Source organism: Staurois parvus, unplaced genomic scaffold (genome assembly GCF_062004578.1).
Source record: "Staurois parvus isolate SC_StPar_1 unplaced genomic scaffold, SC_StPar_1.0 ptg000719l, whole genome shotgun sequence".
NCBI lineage: Eukaryota > Metazoa > Chordata > Amphibia > Anura > Ranidae > Staurois > Staurois parvus.
In genome coordinates, this window is record NW_028318515.1 from 9,625,175 (window position 1) to 9,642,923 (window position 17,749).

Here is a 17,749-nt window from a genome sequence, read left to right on the forward strand (position 1 = left end):
TTCATGTGTCCACGGTAAGACAGACTGTCTACAAATGGAGAAAGTTTAGCACTGTTGCTACTCTCCCTGGGCGTGGTCATCCTGTAAAAATGACTGCAAGAGCACAGCGCAGAATGCTGCATGAGGTAAAGAAGAATCCCAGAGTGTCAGCTAAAGACCTACAGAAATCTCTGGCACATGCTAATATTTTTGTTGACACATCTACAATAAGGAAAACATTAAACAAGAATGGAGTACATGGGAGGACACCACGGAGGAAGCCATTGCTGTCCAAAAAGAATATTGCAGCATGTTTGAAGTTTGATAAAGAGCACCTGGATGTTCCACAGCACTACTGGCAAAATATACTGTGGACAGATGAAACCAAGATTGAGTTGTTTAGGAAGAACACACAACACTATGTGTGGAGAAAAAAAGGCACAGCACACCAACATCAAAACCTCATCCCCACTGTAAAACGGCGGAGGGAGCATCATGGTTTGGGGCTGCTTTGCTGCCTCAGGGCCTGGACGGATTGTTGCCATTGATGGGAAAATGAATTCCAGAGTTTATCAAGACATTTTGCAGGACAACGTATGACCATCTGTCTGCCAACTGAAGCTCCGCAGAGGATGGGTGTTGCAACAGGACAATGACCCAAAGCATACAAGTAATTCAACAAAACAATGGCTGCAACAGCACAGAATGGAGTGGCCCAGTCAGAGTCCTGACCTCAACCCGATTGAAATGCTGTGGCATGACCTTAAGAGAGCGATTCACACCAGACATCCCAAGAATATTGCTACACTGAAACAGTTTTGTGAAGAGGAGTGGTCCAAAATTTCTCCAGATCGTTGTGCAGGTCTGATCTGCAACTACAGGAAACGTTTGGTTGAGGTTATTGCTGCCAAAGGAGGGTCAACCAGTTATTAAGTCCAAAGGTTCACATACTTTTTCCTCCCTGCACTGTGAATGTTTACATGTTATGTGCAATTCTTCTTTACCTCATGCAGCATTCTGCGCTGTGCTCTTGCAGTCATTTTTACAGGATGACCACGCCTAGGGAGAGTAGCAACAGTGCTAAACTTTCTCCATTTGTAGACAGTCTGTCTTACCGTGGACACATGAACATCAAGACTTTTGGAGATACTTTTGTAACCCTTTCCAGCTTCATGCAAGTCAACAATTCTTGATCGTAGGTCTTCTGAGAGCTCTTTTCTGCGAGGCATGGTTCACATCAGACAGTGCTTCTTGAAACCAGTAAACCCAAAACAGGTGTGCGTTTTTTAAGGGCAGGACAGCTGTCAGCAACACATCCAATATCATCACACTGATTGGAGTCAAGGTTGGCTCACTCCTGGCTCCAATTAGCTCTGGGAGAAGTCATTAAGCTAGGGCCTCACATACTTTTTCCTCCCTGCACTGTGAATGTTTACATGTTATGTGCAATTAAACCATGGCAACATCTAATGTTTGTGTAGTATTATGTTCAGCAGACTGTGTTCTTCTATTGTTGTGACTTAGATGACGTTCATAGCACATTTTATGCCCAATTCATGCAAAACTCCACGTAATCCCAAGGGGTTCACATACTTTTTCTTGCAACTGTACTTCATGTGAGTTGCATTCTAGTGTGAAGGATTTATGATTTCAATGCATACTTCACTATATTAATCTTTTTTTCCTTTTTGGGAGTAAATTTTGGATGAATAGGATATCTAGGTTAACCGTTTTAGAAGAAACACATCTATGTATTGTTGCAAGAAACCCCATCTCCATTAAGGGTAAGAGTAAATATCAAGGAAGGTGGATGGTTATCGGTATCACGTGGTAAAGAGATTTTGGAACTTTTTCTACTTGCAAAGTAAGCACAATAATGTATTATAAATCTATATAAGTTTTGGAACATACTACACAGTATGCAATTTTTTTTTCTTATTGCTATGTCACATGGGAGTATGCGCAATGTATGCAATGGAGATAAAGAGTAGGAGAAGTCATTTGTTAATATACAAGGCTTTATTGCATCAAGTGTCTGGTGAAAGCATAAGGAGGCTATTATTACATGCATATGGACTTTTAAAGGTCTTTTGCATAAATAATTAAAAACATATGGCTACTAACTATCATAAGATGAGAATGTGAATGCTTGGTGCAACATGAGGATCAGTCAGAATGTAGGCCTTTCTGTTAAAATGCAGCATTTTCAAATCTGAGTAACTTAGTAACTGCTGCCAATTTATACATATTGTTTATTAATTACATTTAGTAGTGCTGTCTTTTTCTAAGCAGCTATGTTTCCATTAAAAAGTTTTAGCACCCAAAAATGGTAAAAAAAAATAGATGTACCATTAGCTGCACATTAAATATTAAAAATCAATGAGAGTTCATAACGCTCTTTTATTAGTAATTCCCCCAAAATTTCAAGAATTACAGTTGTGTCCAAAATTATTCAACCCCCACTGAAATTGAGTGTTTTGGCCAGTTTGACATTGCTTTTGATCATTCAGTCATCTTGCTTACATTTACATTAAAGAGGCACTTGTAGGTCAGACAAATATAACATAACAGTTATAATGAAATAACCACAAATGTCTTTTCTGTGCTCACAGCATTATCAGTTTTATTCAACCCCCAAGTGACATTCAATCTTAGTACTTAGTACAGCATCCTTTTACAGTTATAACAGCTTTTAAACGTGAAGCATAGCTTGACACAAGTGTCTTGCAGCGATCTACGGGTATCTTCGCCCATTCTTCATGGGCAAAGGCCTCCAGTTCAGTCACATTCTTAGGCTTGCGCACTGCAACTGCTTTCTTTAAGTCCCACCAGAGGTTCTCAATCGGATTTAAGTCTGGTGACTGCGATGGCCACTCCAAAATGTTCCAGCCTTTCCTCTGCAACCATGCTCTAGTGGACTTGGAGGTATGCTTGGGATCATTGTCCTGTTGAAAGGTCCAACGTCTCCCAAGCCTCAGGTGTGTGACGGACTGCATCACGTTTCCATCCAATATCTCCTGGTACTGAAGAGAATTCATGGTACCTTGCACACGCTGAAGCTTCCCTGTACCTGCAGAAGCAAAACAGCCCCAAAGCATGATTGACCCTCCACCATGCTTCACAGTAGGCAAGGTGTTCTTTTCATCATAGGCCTTGTTCTTCCTCCTCCAAACATAGCGTTGATCCATGGGCCCAAACAGTTCTAATTTTGTTTCATCAGTCCACAGAACACTATCCCACAACTTTTGTGGTTTGTCCACATGGCTTTTGGCATACTGCAGTCGACTCTTCTTATTCTTTGGAGACAGCAAGGGGGTACGCCTGGGAGTTCTGGCACGGAGGCCTTCATTACGCAGTGTGCGTCTTATTGTCTGGGCTGAAACTTCTGTACCCACATCTGACAAATCTTTTCTCAGTTCCTCAGCAGTCACACGGGGACTTCTCTCCACTCTACGCTTCAGGTAGCGCACAGCAGTCGAAGTCAGCATCTTCTTTCTGCCACGACCAGGTAGCGTTTCAACAGTGCCCTTTGCCTTGAATTTGCGAATGATGCTTCCTAAGGTGTCTCTTGGTATGTTTAACATCTTTGCAATCTTCTTATAGCCATTGCCCTTCCTGTGAAGAGAAATCACCTCTTCTCTTGTCTTCCTGGACCATTCTCTTGCCTTCACCATGTTTGTAACCACACCAGTAAATGTCTAGAAGGAGCTGAGTATCACAGTCATTTTAAAGCTGCCTAATTGGTGCTTATTATGCTTGATTGCTGCTCGGTGACATCCACAGGTGTTTTCAATACCTGATGGAAAGCACCTGTATGAACCTCTGTTCTTCAGAGTGGTAGTCTTTAAGGGGTTGAATAATTGTGGCAATGAAGAAACCACATAAGAACCATTTACTACTGTATTACATAAACAATTGATGTCATTTTAGTTGCATTTGGGTAGTTACAACGTCCTTGTAGGATTTGATTCTGAATACAATTCCAAATGTACACTATAGTCCCTAAACCCCTTTACAGCATTGGGGGTTGAATAATTTTGGACACAACTGTATGTTTCATTTGGGCTCACATTGCAAAAACATTGTTTATTATACAGCATGTTTATCCTGTTCCAAGCCTACAAATGGCTGTAATAAACGTCAACTAACTTTGTAATGTCTGTGATGAAACCATCATTAACTATGCTGTGCCATTACATAGCAAGAGAATCGTACATCATCAGTAAAGTCTGTGATAATTAGTGCTTAACATCTGGCACATTAATATTTCATTGCTTAGTTAGTTACAAGTTATTATCTTTTACGGTTCTTGTAATTTATAGCAGAGTCATCTGTAATTGTACGAAAAGTTATAAGTGCCTGTGGAAACCGGAATCTGGGAAGAGATACATGTATGTGAAAGTGCAGTAAATTATATGCCTATCAATCCATTGCACTCTGTTACTTTATGTTTTCTCTTAGTATTGGCAGATAGACAGCACGAATGGCTGGCAAAGACTGAATGGTAAAGGTCACATGACAAACTCTTGGTCTTCTTTATCCTTCTGAAGAAAGTACTAAATGTAATATGTTGTTTGGTTCAATTGTGTCAATTGCTTGTACAAAAAGGTTTATTTCACTCTTAAAGGAAACCATTTACTAATGAGCATCAATAATCATCTGGATGTCTTTACCGGTTATAATAGTGCAGCCTTAATTTTTAATTGTTTGCAATATATTTTATTAATTAATTTAATTGATGTTCATTTATTATTGATAGTGGAGCGCAACACCACGGGGTTCTTTGACTTCATTTTTAGGATTTACTCAATTTGTGTTTACTTAATTGTATTATCTCTCTGTCAGAGCAGAAGTGTCAAGCTGTGAGGCCATACTGAAAACTATAGACTTTCTTAATTTATATTGATGCCCTCCTACTGTAGACTGGACAGAATACAAGCTATCAGCACTGAGCTCAAGTGGGAGAAAGATCAGCTGCCATTAGATCCTTATAGTCTGATACTGGTCTGACATTTCTGCTTTAAATGCTTCCCCGCTGCCTTATAGAACAAATACTGCTACAGGGTGGCAGGGCTGTGCAAAATCATGTATATATTCGTGATTTTGTATTTCTGGATAGAGGGTAAGGCGTGCCCTACCCACGCCGCCATTGACTGCTATAGATCTCAATCACTGGGTCCTAGCTGGAGATTGCCCCCTAGCACTCGGCGATCAACAACTATCACTGACGGGGGAGAGGTCTGTATGTAAACAATACAGATGTCTCCCCTGTTAGCACCAGCATGCTGCTTTGTATTGCTCTCCACAGCAGAGCAATACAAAACAGCATGCCTCCATAGTAATATACACACAGCACACAGTAAAATACACACAGTTAACCCTTTGATTGTCCCAGATGTTAACCCCTTCCTGCCCAGTGTCATTAGTACAGTGTTAGTGCTTTTTATTAGCACTGATCACGGTATTAGTGTCACTGGGAATGTCAGTGGCAGTTGGTCAGCCCCCCCCCCCCCGTGTCAGAATGCCTGCCACAGTCCCGCTATAAGTCGCTAATAGCTGCCATTACTAGTATTATAAAAAAAATCCAGTATATATACTGCAATTTGTAGATGCTATAACTTTCACGTAAACCAATTAATTTACACATATTGGGATTTTTTTTAGCAAAGACATGTAGAATACATTTTGGCCTAAATTTATGAGGAAACTTGATTTTTTTTTTATTTATACTGGATAAGTTTTATAGCAAAAAGTAAAAAATATTGTTTTTTTATTTATAGCCCAAAAAATAATAAACACAGAGGCGATCGAATACCACTGAAAGAAAGCTCCACTGGTGGGGAAAAAGGACATCAATTTCATGTGGGGGCAGCATTGCATGACTGCGCAATTATCAGTTAAAGTAACGCAGTACCGTATCGCAACAAAAATGGCCTGGTCAGGAAGGGGGGTAAATCCTCTGGAGGCCAAGTGCTTAACGGGGAAAGTATACAGCTAAAATATCAGCACACACAGCATCCCAAGAGGCATTATTTTAAGAATGTTACAATTGCTCCTTCCAGGTTATTTTTAAAGTGTTACTAAACTCACAACAGTAAAATCAGTCTGTATATGCAGTAAAGCATGCTTGTTATACTCACTGTAGAACCTAAGGGATTACTCCTCTGTATTGTGTAAAAAGGCTGTTTGATCCTGACTTCTCTGATCCTCACCTTCTTCCAGTGTCCCCCTCTTATCTTCTGATAAGATATATCGTGTGGAGTCACTCTGCACATGCTCAGTTTGGTGTGCATTGCTAGAGAGTTTTTTTTCTTGAGAGAGTGCATGTGATCAGCACAGGGCCAATCAGCACTGTCCAGACAGAGGGTCAGGGGATCTGCATCCTCCTAGAGCAAAATAAAAACTCCTCTTAAAAGCTTTAACCAGTGCTCTGCTGGACACTGATAGAAGTCACAGGACTGCTCTAACTGCTGATGAGAAAAGGTATTTAGCAGTTTATATTTACTAAACCATTTGCACTTCCATGTTCTGTGTACTGTGGGAGACCAGATATAGTGAATGCAGGGTCCTGGGTTTAGGAACACTTTAAAGATAACCTAGCATCTGATAAATGTATCAAATGCATACATACTAAGTACTGTATAAATGTAATACTTAAAAGTATTTATACTCTCTCGAGCAGGGTAATGTGTGATAGTGCCTCACAACAAAACCATTTAGGGCCCCTTACTATTGTAATGTCACTCTAGTGATACAGAATACTAATTGTTTCATAGCAATCATATAGAGGCATTCAGAACTATACATTCATTTCACTTATCCGAATGCATTTGTCAAATGTTACCTGCGAAAACCACAGTGAAGTCTACCAAACCTGTTGTGGGTTGTCTTTTATTTGTCTTTTATTTCCGTAAATTTGCTGTTATACCACACAGATCAGTCCAAGGTGAATGACGCTTATTATCACTCACCCAGAAGGCTGAGGACTCTACTCATAAAAGTACCCTTCGTTTATGGTATACTTGTGCAGAGATCAGTGCTGACATCATCACGCCAGAGTGTCACTCTATGCATTAGAAAGGACCCCCTCAACCAGGAAAACAGGCTAAGACCCTGTGTTGTGATGTGACTAGCCTAAACATGTCTGAAAAGGAAAGTATGGAATAAAAAGTATGAAATACATGCTGGAGGACCTTCAGGGGGATGAAGGTATGGTCGTGGAGGGACGGGAGCATAAAGATATTCCTGCTTTAACCACTTGCCTACAGGACACTTATACCCCCTTCCTGCCCAGGCAATTTTCAGCTTTCAGCACGGTAATACAACACTGTACCCATATGACATTTTTATACTTTTTTTGAGACAGCTAGAGCTTTCTTTTGGTGGTATTTAATCACCACTGGATTTTTTATTTTTTGCTAAACTGACCAGAAACAACTGAAAATTTTGAAAAAAACTTTTTTTCTTAGTTTTTGTCATAAAATTTTGTAAATAAGTGATTTTTCTCCTTCACTGATGTGCACGAATGGGGCTGCAGTGATGGGCACTGATGAGGAGGCACTGATAGGTGGCACTGATGGGCATTGACAGGCATCACCGATGGGCACTGAGAGGCAGCACTCATATATGGCACTGATAGGCGGCACTGATAAGTGGCACTGACTGGCACTGATAAGTGGCACTGACTGGCACTGTTAGGTAGCACTGATAGGCAGCACTGACGGGCACTGATAGGCGGCACTGATGCACACTGATAGGTGGCACTGACTGGCACTGAGAGGTGGCACGGATTGACAGGTCTGATAGGTGGCACTGACAGGCATTCATGGATGGCAATGACTGGCACTGATAGGTGGCACTGAAAGGCAGCTCAAATAGGCACTGATATGTGGCATTGATGTGGCACTGATGGGCACTGACAGGTGGCACTGCTGGGGCAACACTGATCATCAGGGCACACTGATCTTCAGTGCCCTAATGATCAGTGTATATGTCCCCTCTGAGGAATGCCGATTACCGGCTCTCCTCTCCTCACGAGCTGTCAGCATGACAGCTCGTGAGGAGAGAAATGCCGATAACTGACATTTCCTATTTACATGAGATCAGCTGTGATTGGACACAGCTGATCACATGACCGAGCCAACGTCTTCGGCTCTTTTCGTTGATCGGTTATCTGCTGTGTCTGAGGGACACAGTGCACCACCGATTGCCGCGCTGCATGCCCCCAGAGCCGCGCACGCGGTGTTAGAGTGGGAGAGTATCATATGATGTCCTCCCAAAACGAGAGAACCACCTTGCACATGTTATTTCCTTATATGGCGGGCAGGAGGCAGTTAAAGTAAACATGTCATAATAGAAATTTGTACACCGCTGTTGTTGACTTCCTTTTTAACCACTTCTCAACCGCCCTATAACAGAACTACTGCTACAGGATGGCAGGGCTGCGCAAAATCATGTATATATATATATATGACTTTGTATGCCAAGGTAGGGGGCGCACGCATTGCATTACCCGCGCTGCCATTGGCGGCTACAGCTGTCAATCACTGGATCCTGGCTGGAGATTCCCCGCCGGGACCTGAAGATTGCCAAGGAACACTGACAGGTGAGAGGTCTGTATGTAAACAATACAGATCTCTCCCCTGTCAGCACCAGCATGCTGCTTTGTATTGCTCTGCGTAACAGCGCAATACAAAGAGGAATGCTTACACAGTAAAACACACACAGGCCACATAGTAAAACAGCTCACAGTTAACCCTTTGATTGCCCCAGATGTTCACACCTTCCTGCCCAGTGTCATTAGTACAGTGTCAGTGCTATTTATTAGTATTAATACATTTTGGCCTAAATTCATGATGAAATTTGATTTTCTAAATTTTTTTAATGGATAAGTTTTATAGCAAAAAGTAAAAAATATTTATTTTGTAGGCTTCTTTTGTTTGTAGTATAAAAAATAATTCAGTGGTGATCAAATACCCCTGAAAGAGAGCTCCATTTGTGGGAAAAAAGGACATAAATTTAATTTGGTTGCAGCGTTGCGTTGCCACACAATTGTCAGTTAAAGTAACACAGCGCCGTATCACAAAAAATAGGGAAGTAAATCCTCTGGAGGGCAAGTGGTTAAATTGCTATTTGTCTGGTTGGCAGACTTTTCTTCAAGATTCAGTATTTTACAATCAATGGCACAGAATACGTTTGTAGAACAGAAGGCCTGACTTCACTATAGAAGTGCTTCCTTCTGCTCTGCTCCTTAGACAGAAATATGTAGGGCTAGAAACTTACTGTGCAATTGTATGTCCAAAGATGCAAAAAAAAAATAAAACCGTTTTCATCATGGTAAGCTTTTGTTGCAGGGTGTATTGCCCAAGACAGAGGCATGTGAGAACAAACCAGAAATGGTATAAAAATAATACTTAGATATATTTTAATTATTCCAAAATGTCAACAATATTTTCAGACTGTAAACACTAGCATATCAAACACTATGAAAACTTTAGTAATTAACTAAAGATCTCATATTATACTAAAATGGAGATGCACTGTAATGCAGAAGTGTGAGTATTAAATAACTATGCAATGAAGTCCCTTAGTAACAGTGCTTGTAAATTCCACTTTATAAGTATTCTTCAAAGCTAAGCAAAAAGAGGCCATCAAATTATAACTTATGTAAGTCTGTGACGGATTTATCAAAGTAGGTTATTACCTTTGTCACCTTATTTGCAATTTGCAAGTAATGATCACAGATTCTTTTCACATAAATCCAGATGATGCATTCTGAAATGTTTAGTATGTCCATCAAAAATAAAGGCAAATAAAGGTAAATAGTAATTATTTCCCAGCCATACTTGGCTACACAACACACCCTGGCTACACATCACATATCTGAAGCGCTACCCCTGAAGGAGCAGCTTGATAATTTCGGGTTCCCTGTTCTACACCTTGGCTCCAAGAACAATCTCAGCCCCTCTGACACACCTGGTTGTAGATATAGAAAAAAAACACACCTGTTTAGTGATAATCAAGGATATATTGTGAGAAGTCAAGATAGATGACACTTTAAAACACCCTTAACCCCTTGACGCTGATCACACGCAAACATGCGGCCTCTCGGCATCTGGGCCTTGACGCCGAGCGGCCGCATATTTGTGTGCAGTTAGAAAATGCATATGTGCTGAGAGCTTGCACATATCTCCGTGACTCATGGAAAGGTCCCGATCTCCCCTTTCGATCTGGACCTTTTCCGATCATATGACCGCCGTGACTGTGAATCACAGTGGTCACATGATTCTAAAACCCCGCCCGCCTCCCGGCTTCTGAAATTCTTAAAGGGCCGGGAGGCGCCGGCGGGAAGAGGTTAAACCTTAATGGAGATTATCAATGCAATAGAAAAAACAACCTTCAATATTCAGCAACTGTAAGTGTAAGAATAGACTGTAAACTATATAGTATGTGTCTATTACTATTACCAATAGCACAGGTGCTGAGAGGGAGAGAAGGAGATTTGTTCATTCTTCAACTCCCTCTGGACCAAAAGATACTACCAAGAGATTAACAAACTGAATTAGGCAGATACAGTAATCCCACTCTTGTAAAGGATCTGAATATATATATATATATATATATATATATATATATATATATATACAGTGCCTTGAAAAAGTATTCATACCCTTTGCAATGTTCCACATTTTGTCATGTTACAACCAAAAAATGTAAATGTATGATATTGGGATTTTATGTGATAGACTAACACAAAGTGGCACTTAATTGTGAAGTGGAAGGAAAATGATAAACGGTTTTCAAAATATTTTTACAAATGAACATCTGAAAAGTGTGGTGTGTATTTGTATTCAGCCGTCCCTGAGTCAATACTTTGTAGAACCACCTTTCGCTGCAATTACAGCTGCAAGTCTTTTTGGGTATGTCTCTTCCAGCTTTGCACATCTAGAGAGTGAAAGTTTCGCTCCTTCTTCTTTGCAAAATAGCTCAAGCTCTGTCAGATTGGATGGAGAGCATCTGTGAACAGCAATTTTAAAGTCTTGCCACAGATTCTCAATTGGATTTAGGTCTGGACTTTGACTGGGCTATTCTAACACATTAATATGCTTTGATCTAAACCATTCCATTGTAGCTCTGGCTGTATGTTTAGGGTTGTTGTCCTGCTGGAAGGTGAACCTCTACCCCAGTCTCACGTCTTTTGCAGACTCTAACAGGTTTTCATCTAAGATTGCCCTGTATTTGGCTCCATCCATCTTCCCATCAACTCTGACCAGCTTCCCTGTCCTTGCTGAAGAAAAGCATCCCCACAACATAATGCTGCCACCACCATGTTTCACGGTGGGGATGGTGAGTTCATTTTGATGTGCAGTGTTAGTTTTCTGCTACACATAGCATTTTGCTTTTAGGCCAAAAAGTTCAATTTGGTCTCATCTGACCAGAGCACCTTCTTCCATATGTTTGCTGTGTCCCCCACATGGCTTCTCGCAAACTGAAAATGGGACTTCTTATGGCTTTCTTTCAACAATAGCTTTCTTCTTGCCACTCTTCCATAAAGGCCAGATTTGTGGAGTACACAACTAATAGTTGTCCTGTGGACAGATTCTACCACCTGAGCTGTGGATCGCTGCAGCTCCTCCAGAGTTACCAGAGTTGGCTGCTTCTCTGATTAATGATCTCTTAGCCCGGCCTGTCAGTTTAGGTGGAGAGCCATGTCTTGGTAGGTTTGCAGTTGTGCCATACTCTTTCTATTTTCGAATGATGGATTGAACAGTGCTCAGTGAGATGTTCAAAGCTTGGAATATTTTTTTTTTATAACCTAACCCTGCTTTACACTTCTCTGCAACTTTATCCCTGACCAGTCTGGTGTGTTCCTTGGCCTTCATGATGCTGTTTGTTCACTAATGTTCTCAACAAACCTCTCAGGGCTTCACTGAACAGCTGTATTTATACTGAGCTTAAATTACACACAGGTGGACTCTGTTTACTAATTAGGTGATTTCTGAAGGCATTAGGTTCCACTAGATTTTAGTTATGGGTATCAGAGTAAAGGGGTCTGAAATGTTTACTGGTAAGCCTAGAAATGCCCATAACTGCTGTATGGCCAATACTACAAATACAAAGATAAGCAGCTGTGATACTAATGCTCCACGAGCACGTATTATGCTTATTTATCTTAAATCCCATAAGGTCTCATGATCATTAGAAATGATTAATTAAAGAACCCAATGCCTGGCATTGACAAATTATTTTCCTATACATATCACTGAATTTATTATAGAATAAGATCTTATTAGATACAGTATTGTTAACAGGATAAATTAGAATAATCAGAGATGATTTCTTTTATATTTCAGAACTAAATTGCTGGTGTTGATGTGGCTTAACATATCATCAGATAATATTTCGATTAATTAAAGTATGCAAATATATATATATAAAGCAAACAAAGAAAAGAAAATAGGGACTTGACTATAGCACATAAGGTCCAAACATAAAGATACTGATGCCCTCCCAGAACTGGCCGGCCGAAGTGAAGCCATCATTCGGCTATCTGCGGTCAGCAAGTGGCTAAAGCATACTTTGCGGGTACAAGAACTGTGTCATGTGTGTGCTGTGCATGCAGTGAGTAGTGAGTAGGCAGGTTTTATTTAACCATATCCTTTTAAGCTGTGGTGTGAATGACATACAACATACAGTATTTACTCTCTTATGGTGCCCAAAGGTGCCCCAGGTCTTTTGCAATCCTAGCAATGCCCCTGCTGTAATGAGCTGACAATGCTGTACTGAAACCTCAAACAATATTAGATTCTTTTTGTGAACTACAAGCTGTTTTGTAGTACTGACATACAGGGGCGGACTGACGACTCATGGGGCCCCCGGGCAATAGGGGATCATGGGGCCCCTGTGTCCTCACCCACACTCAAACCACACCCAGAAAAGCCTATGAAAGGTACCAGGGGCATCTCATGGGGCCTCCTACTGACCCCGGGCTCTCGAGTTCCCAAATGGTCAGTCCGCCCCTGCTGACATACTTCCTTGTCTTAAGGAGACAACACTGCTTCTCCATACACCAAGTATTGTTCTCCAAAACAGTATTCTTCCAAAGTCACCTATAACATTTTTATTACCCTATTTTTTGTTAATTACCTGGTGATTTTGCCAGTTCCCATTGGTTGCTGTTTCAAAGAGAGCACACTAAGCACAGAAGCAGATCTGTTCTAGCATGGTCAGTTTCCTCCTAAGTCACTTTCCTCTCCTGAGTTTAGAGCTACAGGATGCCATGTCAATGCATGGCATGTCTATAGCCCCATAGTCAGCTTCAGCTACCACACCCCCCTCCAGCACTTCATACTTTTATTGAGAGTGGCCAGAGATGTGGTGTGCAGACTCCATCTAGTCCTCCAAGATGTGGGAGAGGACTGGGAGCCTCCCTCTGACGTCATTGCGCTGTTGGCCATCTTGGAAGAAGTTTTATTTAATGCTTTTTACTATTCTACAGCTTGTAAGTAGAATTTCTATTTGCGCAAATAAAGGCTTGTCAAACTTATTGCAATATGAGAGGCATGTCTTTTCTTTCATGATACTAACTTGGCATCGTATTGGAGTTCACATCCTGGCATGAGAGGCTTGGGAGGAATTTGATCCTGGCATGACATGGAAATCTGGATGACACCTTATATTGCTATGCTGGTAAAGACCCCCTAAAAGGGGTCTTCGCTTCTGGTAAGCCTCCATTTATTCACAACGTGGTGGTGCACATATTGGCGAACAATTGGATGGAATAGGATTCACAGCATTCATATTACATTCGCAGAATTGGAGAACGGCTTCACTATTGATTGTGGAGCATTGTATTTACATGGACGTTACTGTTTTCTGCATTAACATATGTCACTATTTATTTGGGTTTTTTTTTCACTGATTTGAATACTTTACATAGACATGAGGGATTTCACAATGAATATCTGTGATAAGTTTAGTTTGTAAAATTGTTATACAGAGCGCAATATTTTATTTATTAATGTTTATGTGAAAAGAGGATATCCTCTTTAATATTTGCAGCTTTGTATAGTTAAAGAACTGGGAATGTGCGCAGTTTGACTTGTTTATATCTATATTAAAAATAAGCAGCTTGAATCTTGTTACCAATAATAGATTGCAGTTTATTAAATTCTATTGAGAACACCAAGAGATATTATGACCAAACAGATTATAAAGCACTAGTTTACAATGGGCTCTACTGAACTGGCAAAGCGTAATGTCACGAAAGATTTAGAGGAGCCCACAAAGAGGTTCTCATATGAACATTAATAAGAAGATTATTAACAAGAACATTAGTTATTGCCTATACCAATCAATACGCATTCAAATGTAATTTCTGCAATGAAAATGAAATAAAGATTTTTATTATTTGTTACAGGTAACATGGTTTTTTTTAACAGCACACTTTTAATACATAAGCACCAACATGTCTACTACTATGTTGGATAAGTGAAACGTGTAAGTTATTCTTCATCTTCTTCCCATAGTCATCACAGCACCATCCACTTGGCCAATCTTCTTATTTCTATTTTTATTGCCTTAGTTGTCCTGGAAATTTTGGGTTTGGGTACAGTATATCATAAAAGAGCAGGAAAAATCCCTCCACTAAGTAGTATCTTGTAGTATCTTTCACCTCTGCCACAGGCTAGTGCAAATTTGGAAAGTTAGACAATCAACTACCTTTAAGTATCTCCGGCCCCTTTGGCAGGCCAGTAGTGGACCTTTAAGCAAGGACTGGCAATTTGTAGTTGGAATTTACTGAGCAGAACTTCAGCTCCAGTTCACTTTCTCAGACAATGTGTCTGAATGGCATGAACTGGACATCTCTGGAGCTATACTCCCCCCCCCCCAGGCAGCAGGCCTGGATGGCAAGGGCTTCTGCATTCAACCTCCAAACGGCAGAGATGGGGGGGGCAAAGGATCCTTCACACACATCCTTCCCCAGCCCACATTGCTGGCATAAATTCCTGGGGGACTGGCCAGGGTGAAATAGGTATTCATAAATCAAAACACTGTATACTTTGCTCTACAGCTTAAGAGAGGGTCCCTACCAGGGGTGGACTGACAACTCATGGGGCCCCCAGGCAATAGGGGATCATGGGGCCCCTGTGTCCTTGCCCAAACTCAAAAAAGCCTATGAAAAAGGTACCAGGGGCATCTCATGGGGCCCCCTACTGACTCCGGGCCCTCGGGCAGTGCCCGAGTTTCCAAATGGTCAGTCTGCTCCTGGTCCCTACTTAGGACATTTGTTCAGAAAAAGCGTAACATCCAGACTTTCAGTATTATTTATTAGGTCTCGCTATAGAGGCAGGGGTGATTCTTGCATTTTTATCTGTTTTATAGTATATGTCAGAGATGCAGGTGTGACCAGAAGTGTGTGGACTGACACAGGGAAACGCAAGCTTCAGATATGGTATAAATAAGACGCTTTATTAAAGACTAACAATACAAACATAAACGCAGTGCACCAAACCCCAAGCTAACACAAATACATACAACAAGGTGAAACAAACCCAAACCTAAACTGATACAGATACCCAGGTACATACACATGTAGAGCACAACGTAGTTAGGCAGGCCGGGTCGATAACTATCGGGCAGGTAGGTACAGGAGGAGCAGGCGGAGAGAATGGTCAGGGTCACAAGCCAGGGATCAAAACAGGAGAAGTCAGCAGAGGTCAGGATCAGGCAGGGTCGGCAACAAGTCAGGCAGGAACAGGAACGCAGGTTACAAGATACAGGGGCCCATGGAAAAACACACACCAAGGAACAGACTGCAGGTCTGGCCATCCCTTAAATACACCTGCAATCAGCCCCAGGTGATGGCTAATTGCCGAAGTGAACCTCTGGTTGTTGAGAGCACCCGCTGGCCAGCCCTGGTACTGCAGCCCACAAGGGAGGTGAGTCCCACCACTATTGGCAAGTCCATTCCTGACAGTACCCCCCCCCCTCAAGGAGCGGCCTCAGGACGCTCCAAACAGTCCTAGCTGGGCAAAATGTTCCACCGCCCGGGTCCGGTGACTGGCGGGATATCAAAGACTGGCACATCGGGCTGGGCACCGGATGGAGGCACTTCGGGCTGGGCACCGGACAGAGGCACGTCGGGCTGGGCACCGGACGGAGGCACATCAGGCTGGACGACGGATCACCAGGTGGAACAGCGGGCACCGGGCCACCAGGCGGAGCAGCAGGCACCGGGCCCCCAGGCAGGGTGGCAGGCACCGGGCCCCCAGGCAGGGCAGCGGGCACCGGGCCACCAGGCGGAGCAGTGGGCACCGGGCCCCCAGGCAGGACGGCGGGCACCGGGCCACCAGGCGGAGCAGCAGGCACCAGGCAACCAGGCAGGGCGGCAGGCACCGGGCCCCCAGGTGGAGCGGCGGGCACCGGGCCACCAGGCAGGGCAGCAGGCACCGGGCCACCAGGCAGGGCAGCAGGCACCGGGCCACCAGGCACCACAGCGGGCACCGGGTCATCAGACATTGGATCGTCTTGCTCAACCGCGGGCACCAGGTCATCTGGCTCAACAGCGGGCATCGGGTCACCAGGCACGACAGCGGGCATCGGGTCACTAGGCATCAGGTCATCTGGCTCGACAGCGGGCACCGAGTCATCTGGCAAGGCAGTGGGCACCGAGTCACCAGGCGTGACAGCTGGCTCTGAGTCAACTGGCACGACAGCGGGCATCGGGTCACCAGGTATGACAGCGGGCACTGGGTCATCAGGCATTGGATCGTCTGGCAAGACCGCGGGCACCGAGTCATCTGGCAAGACCGCGGGCCCCGAGTCATCTGGCAAGACTGCGGGCCCCGAGTCATCTGGCAAGACCGCGGGCCCCGAGTCAACTGGTGGAACAGCGGGCACCGAGTCATCTGGCAAGACTGCGGGCACCGAGTCGTCTGGCAAGACTGCGGGCACCGAGTCATCTGGCAAGTCTGCGGGCACCGAGTAAACTGGCGGAACAGCGGGCATCGAGTCGTCCGGCAAGACTGCGGGCACCGAGTCAACTGGCGGAACAACGGGCATCGAGTCGTCTGGCAAGACTGCGGGCACCGAGTCAACTGGCGGAACAGCGGGCATCGAGTCGTCTGGCAAGACTGCGGGCACCGAGTCGTCTGGCAAGACTGCGGGCACCGAGTAAACTGGCAGAACAGCGGGCATCGAGTCGTCTGGCAAGACTGCGGGCACCGAGTCGTCTGGCAAGACTGCGGGCACCGAGTTGTCTGGCAAGACTGCAGGCACCAAGTAAACTGGTGGAACAGCGGCATCGAGTCGTCTGGCAAGACTGCGGGCATCGAGTCGTCTGGCAAGACTGCAGGCACCGAGTCGTCTGGCTAGACTGCGGACTCCGTGTCGTCTGGCAAGACCGCGGGCTCCGAGTCATCTGGCAAGACAGCAGGCACCGAGTCATCTGGCAAGACCGCGGGCACCGAGTCATCTGGCGGAACAGCGGGCATCGAGTCGTCTGGCATAATAGGATCATCAGGCTGGATCAGTTCATCAGGCTGGGTAGAAACATCATGCTGGGTAGAGACATCAGGCTGAATGGAGACATCATGCTGGGTAGAGGCATCAGGCTGGGTAAAGACATCAGGCTGGGTAGAGACATCAGGCTGAATTGTGGGCGCCGAGGCACCAGGCTGCACCACGGAAGGCAGGTTCTCAGATGGGAGGCTGACCGGTTTGGATACTGGCAGGATGGTATTGGTTGGAAAGAACTTTCGCCTTTTCC